We start from the raw sequence: 6,852 nt of genomic DNA, 5'->3' as shown, positions 1-6,852 counted from the left end.
GTTTAGTGATCAAAGCGTGTAGCATTAGACCATGGTTTAGTTCACAGGCAGTCTTCATTTCGTAAAAACCTAAAAAAAATAAGAATTCAGAATGGGAGGAGAAGACTAGTTCTTTAGGGTCTGCTAGGGAAAGACCATTCGGGTTCCATTTTCAAGAACTACACGAAAACAGACAATCTAACTCTAACAGAAATACATATTATCCTTGATAAGGCTAAAAAGGAACATATATTTCATAGCAAAATCCCCCAAGAAAGACAAGATTTTAGTTGCAATTGTTCCATTTTCGAGTAATATTCGTTTATTTTAAATAAGTGCGAAGACAAAAGGCGAAAACGAAGATTTGAAGACGCAAAGGTCCAAAAAGCTCAAAAGTACAAGATACAATCAAAAAGGTTCAAATTATTGATGAGGAACGTCTAAAAATGACAAGAGTACAAGTTACAAAACGCAAAGTACACAATATAAAATTGTACGAAAGGACGTTCGAAAATCCGGAACCGGGACCAGAGTCAACTCTCAACGCTCGACGCAACGGTGTAAAAATTACGAGTCAACTATGCACAAGAATAAAATATAATATTTAAATAATTCATAATAAGAATAATATTAAATAATAAAAAGTTATTAATTGAGCATAGTTCAGGGGTCATAAATGAAAATTCAAATTTATAATTTGCCTATAAAAGCTATGTAATGCGATCGATATATGGATACCTTTCTTCGATCATATTTTGATATATATATCGATCGATCTATCTATTATCAATATCAATTATCAATATCTATATTCTATATCTCTATCATAATGTTAACTTAATAAGATATAACAATAATCTTAATTTTAACTTTAAATTATGATAATAATAAGATTTATGATAGAGATCGTTTGAGTGTGTAAGTCGAAATTCTGTCCGTGTAACGCTATGCTATTTTTAATCATTGTAAGTTATGTTCAACCTTTTTACATTAATGTCTCGTAGCTAAGTTATTATTATGCTTATTTAATCCGAAGTAATCATGATGTTGAGCTAATTACTAAAATTGGGTAATTGGGCTTTGTACCATAATTAAGGTTTGGGCAAAAGAACGACACTTGTGGAAATTGGACTATTGACTATTAATAGATGGGGGGTATTGTCTAATTGAGTGACAACTCATTGGAGTCTGTCGAACCTATCTTCAAATTAATTATCCTAATAATTAATAATGATTATGGTTGTCCTATTTAGTGACGTTCATATGAAATCTATTATAATCATTTAATTAATTATTCGGGTTGGGTAATTGATTATTCAAACTGATCAAGTGGGTAAATTAATATTCATATCTTTTCAAAACAGGGGTAGATTACATACAGTGATAACTGGTGTAATTGTTGACAGAAGTGATAACTGCGTCACAGTTTAAATCCTTAATTAGTTGGAATATTTGATTTCGGGTATAAGGGTAATTTGACGAGGACACTCGCACTTTATATTTATGACCGATGGACTATTATGGATAAAAACCAGATAGGTATCAAATAAACCATGACAAAGGACAATTAACCCGAATAACAATTAATTAAAATCAACACGTCAAACATCATGATTACGGAAGTTTAAATAAGCATAATTCCTTTATTTTATCTCTTTTTCGCATTTTTAATTATCGCACTTTTATTTTATGTCATTTAATTTATCGCACTTTATTTATTGTTATTTACTTTACTCTTTAAATTAAGTTATTTTTATATTTTACATTAGGTTTTAATTGTGACTTAAGTCTTAAAAATCGACAAACCGGTCATTAAACGGTAAAAAAAACCCCCCTTTTATAATAATAATACTACTAGTACATATATATTTTTTTGTATTTTTTACAAATATTGTGTGTAAAAATATAGCGTTAAACTTCACTAGCTCCCTGTGGAACGAACCGGACTTACTAAAAACTACACTACTCTACGATTAGGTACACTGCCTATAAGTGTTGTAGCAAGGTTTAAGTATATCCACTCGATAAATAAATAAATAACTTGTGTAAAATTGTAGCATATTTAATAGTATTTCGTAACAAAAATAATACTATTTCGTATACACCCCCTACGACATCATCAAGTTTTTGGCGCCGCTGCCGGGGAACGCTAAAACGCTATATTTTTAATTTATATTTGTGAAAATATAAGTTTTTTTAAAAAAAAAAAAAAACGTTTTAAAAAAAAACATTTAAAAAAAAACGTTTTCAAAAGATAAATTTTTTTTTTGTTTTGCGATTCCTCTGTTTTACCTCCTTTCATTCAAGAACTAGGATTTAGATGGTAATTAAAAAAAAAAAAAAATTTATCATAAGGTTTCATTGTCATCAAGTGGTCCAACATGTTAGGTATTGGCCACCCTTGTCCAAGAGATTGGAATCCAATCTTCTTCTTTTTTTTTATTCCTGGCCTACTGTTAGCCCCGTGATACTAGTATTGTTTTTGAGTGAATTTTTTTTTTTTTTTTTTATCAATCATTCAGATTCTATTTGATTCCTCTCCTTTAAATCGAATTATGTTTGTTGAGTATTATATTGGGGTTAACAGATAAAATGACAGCTAATATGACTAAATTTTCATTTGTTTTCTAGTTAAAATACTCGACACAATATTCGTTTAGTACAAAATTTAAAAAAAAAAAAAAAAAAAAAAGCGAATATGACCATAATTATTTAGACTATAGTCGCAACTTCTAGTATTTGCCATAATTATTTTTACTTTTAGATTTCTAGGCTTTGCTGTAAAATCCCTTGAGTACTTTTTCTTTAGATTAAAATTTAGGTGCCTTAAAATTTTGCGACGCCATTTTTCGTGCTATTTTCTTTTTTTTTTTTTTTTTTTCGACGCCTTTTACCGATGTATCAATTACAATTCCAATTAGTATCTCTATTTGTAGTTTTAATTTTAAGATAGTGATAGTTATAAGGTTGGATTAATCGCGTGTTTTTAAGTCTTATAAACCACTCTTCGCCTTTTTCATTATTCGACACTTTTCGACGCGCAATCTATTTCTTCCTTATTTCTCGTCATTCTAGTTATAGGACATAGAATTTTATCTACTTCTTATCTAATATTTCTTAAACGGAAAGGAAAATTATTTAAGTGGTTAAATTAATAGACGTTGACATTTTTCTGGTTCGTAGTAATAGTTGGATTTGTACGTGGAACGGGTTGTTGGAGCCAAACAGTCCTCAATTATATTGAGACCAAACGAATCCTGCCCCTCTGCTGCATCTTTTGGCTATTCGAAACGTGGGCAAAAATCAGAAAAGTCTATTAATTGGATAGCTTATTTAAGTTTTTCTTATTATTTTTATAACTAATAGGATATTCTGTGAATGCACCGAGCAAGACGTTCGCCGCCGGTCATACGTTCACCACCTGTAACTCGATCAAGACATTTAGCCAATATTGTCGCCGTTGATTTTTCTTTAGAATCATCATCTAGTCGACCAAGAACTCCAACTCAAATTTCCGATAATCCATCTTTTGAACCCGACCTCACAATTGAGAATCCGGAGAATATTCAGGGACAATTCCAAGATCCAGAACCACTAATCATTCCTCCTGAACCACAAACCATTAAATCAGAATCTTCTAGTGATTCGTATTCAACAAATTCAATTATGGAAAATCTGGAACCTCTAAGTATGGAAGACCGAATGAGAGCCACACGCACGGGCCAAGGTCACGCCATTATTAAGCCAGAAGTTAATGCTCCAGATTATGAAATCAAAGGACAAATTCTACATATGGTAACTAATCAGTGCCAATATAGTGATACGCCAAAAGAAGATCCCAACGAAAATCTTCGTACCTTTAATAGGATCTGTACACTATTCAAAATCCGAGAAGTGGAGGATGAACAGATATATCTCATGTTGTTTCCCTGGACTTTAAAGGGAGAAGCCAAAGATTGGTTAGAATCGTTACCTGAAGGGGCGATTGACACATGGGATGTCTTAGTTGAAAATTTTCTTCAAAGATTCTTTCCGGCATCTAAAGCCGTGAGACTTCAAGGAGAAATTGTTACGTTCACACAAAAGCCAAATGAAACATTATATGAGGCGTGGACAAGATTCGGAAGGATGTTGAGAGGATGTCCTCAACACGGTTTAGACACTTACCAAATAGTACAAATATTCTACCAAGGTGTCAACGTTGCTACACGAAAAGACATCGACATAACAGCCGGTGGATCCATTATGAAGAAAACCGCAACTGAAGCTTACAAAATTATTGATAACACAGCCTCCCACTCGCATGAGTGGCACCAAGAAAAAGATATCTTTCGATCATCTAAAGCGGCTAGAGCCGATTCTAGCCATGACTTTGATTCCGTTTCCGCAAAAATAGATGCTTTCGAAAGACGAATGGAAAAGATGAATAAAGATATTCACGCAATACGAATCAGTTGTGAGCAATGCGGTGGACCACACTTATTGAAAGATTGTCACATTGAACCAACGATGGAACAACGAGAGAATGTTTCCTATATGAACCAAAGGCCGGGAAATAATTATCAAAATAATTATCAACCGCCAAGGCTAAACTTAAATCGAAATCAAAACATTCTTTACAATCCAAAAGGACCCGAAAATAACTGGTATAACCAACAAGGTCCGAATAACCAACCGACTCAAAACAACACTTTCAATCAACAAAGACCTAGCTTGTATAAACCACCACAACAACCCGAAGAGAAAAAGCCAAATCTAGAAGAAATGATGGCAAAGCTGATTGAATCTCAAACACAATTCATTACATCTCAAACCCAAAGGAACGAGAGGTTTGATCAGTCATTAAGAACTCAACAAGCTTCCATTTTGAATCTAGAAAAACACGTAGGTACTCTTGCTAGCATGATGAGTGAGAGGGAACAAGGAAAGCTACCGAGTAATACTGAAGTAAATCCTCGGAATGAGAATGTTAATATGGTTTCAACGAATTCTGAAAAACCAGCACCAGAAGATGGGAAGGTTTTAGATGAGAGTAACAATGAAGAAGTTACACCACCACCACCCGAGTATGTAAAGCCAATGGTGGCACCATACAAACCACCCATCCCGTTTCCAAGAAAAGGAGTTGAGTATGAGCAAGTGATAGGTAATAAAGATTGTGATACCTCTGGAAAGAAGAAGAAGAAAAAGAATAAGAAAGTGCAAGAAACAAAAGCCGTAAATATAAACCCGGTGAAGACAGTTCCACCAAAACCTCCACCTAGGGTAGGTGATCCGGGTGAATTTATTGTTCCTTGTCTACTTAGTGATTGTGTCATGTATGATGCACTAGCAGATTTAGGTTCAAGTGTAAGTGTTATGCCTCTTTCCTTATATAAGAGATTAGGTGTAGGTAAGTTAAGTCCAACGGATATGAGTGTTCGACTCTTTGATCAAACCATTAAGCACCCAGTTGGAATTGCTGACAACCTACCCATTCAAGTAGGTAATTTAACCTTTCTAGTCGAATTCATTGTCATTGACATAGAAGAGGACCCAAACATTCCTCTAATTTTAGGTCGACCATTCTTTGCGTCCACCGGGGCGTTATTTGATGTAGAAAATGGAAGAATGACACTTAAAAGTGGTGACAAATCTATCACCTTTATGATTCGAAAGTCTAAATCTCCACCAACCAAAACCGTTGAACCAGAAAAAATGATTGGTAAGAACCATGTTGTTTTACCAACTCCAACAGTAGTGCTTAATAATAATAAAACGCCTAAGTGTGGGGAAAATGAAGTAACACCTAATGATGACATGATAACAAAGAACCCCGTTATTGATACGAAATTAAATGACCCCATTATTAACAGTTCAATGAAGAAACTTTTTAAACGGGCTATTGATGCTAGAAGTAAGGGGAACTTTAAGTTATGTAACCGGTTAGTATCCAATCTGTTGCCTAAAGAAAGGGCGAAGCTAGTTGAATTATGGGATATTACGGAAGAAGCCGGGCACTGGCTTAAAGAAAAAGTCACAGATAGGCAAGTTGATTATGGACCAAGAGAAATTGACAATGAAGTTAATCACAATTTCAACACCACAGCTACCTAAGTGTGGGGAGATTCGAATGTTCTAAAAAGATAATGCTGTCTAAAGTTATTTGTTCTGTTCTCGTGTAGTTCCGAGAATGGAATCCGATTGGTCTTTTCCGCTAGCAGACACTAAAGAACTAGTTTTCTCCCTCCATTCTGAATTTTTGTTTTGTAGGTTTTTTATGAAATTAATATGCATTTTAATTTAAGTTTTTAAAAACAAAATTTACTTTAATTCATTAAGTTGAAAAAATGATTTCTAAAATTTGTCGTGAGTTGAAGACTAGGTCATTAAGCCGAAATTACTTTACCCGAGGGCGGGGCGACAAATTTTGTTATCATTATTTTTAATTTTATTGATTTAAAGTATGCCAAAAATATTATACTTTATAAATTTTTGAAAAGTGGGGTTATAAACCAAACTTCAAAAAAAAAAATATATATATATATATATATATATATATATATATATATATATATATATATGTTTGTATTTTATCTTATGTACAAAACAGGGTAAAACAACGCACTTTCAAAGACTGTCATTAAAGTTCAGCAAAAGGTACTAATTTTGACGACAAGACGCAAAACAACAAATGTGATATACAAATGAAGGAATGAACGATGAGGCGCGCCATCTATCATTCGATGAGCTTAGAATTTACAAACTGGGTATTTATAATCACTTTTCTACACTAATCACCCTCATGAATTTATAATTAGAATCTGATTTCATGCAAATGAGGGCATTGCATGATCTCAAGTGTGGGGAAGGGTTATAAATTCTCTCGGGTTT

General features: G+C 33.4%; 1 non-coding gene across 1 annotated transcript; it reads right to left on the bottom strand.

Annotated features, from left to right (window-relative positions):
- Positions 1-4,029: 4,029 nt before the first annotated feature.
- LOC139865149 (small nucleolar RNA R71) lies at positions 4,030-4,136 on the bottom strand. The gene has a single exon (XR_011764673.1). It is a non-coding gene; the product is annotated as a small nucleolar RNA R71 (small nucleolar RNA).
- Between the last annotated feature and the right edge of the window lie 2,716 nt (positions 4,137-6,852).

The sequence above is a fragment of the Rutidosis leptorrhynchoides genome, chromosome 8, assembly GCF_046630445.1.
Source record: "Rutidosis leptorrhynchoides isolate AG116_Rl617_1_P2 chromosome 8, CSIRO_AGI_Rlap_v1, whole genome shotgun sequence".
NCBI lineage: Eukaryota > Viridiplantae > Streptophyta > Magnoliopsida > Asterales > Asteraceae > Rutidosis > Rutidosis leptorrhynchoides.
This window is presented reverse-complemented; position numbering and strand designations above follow the sequence as displayed.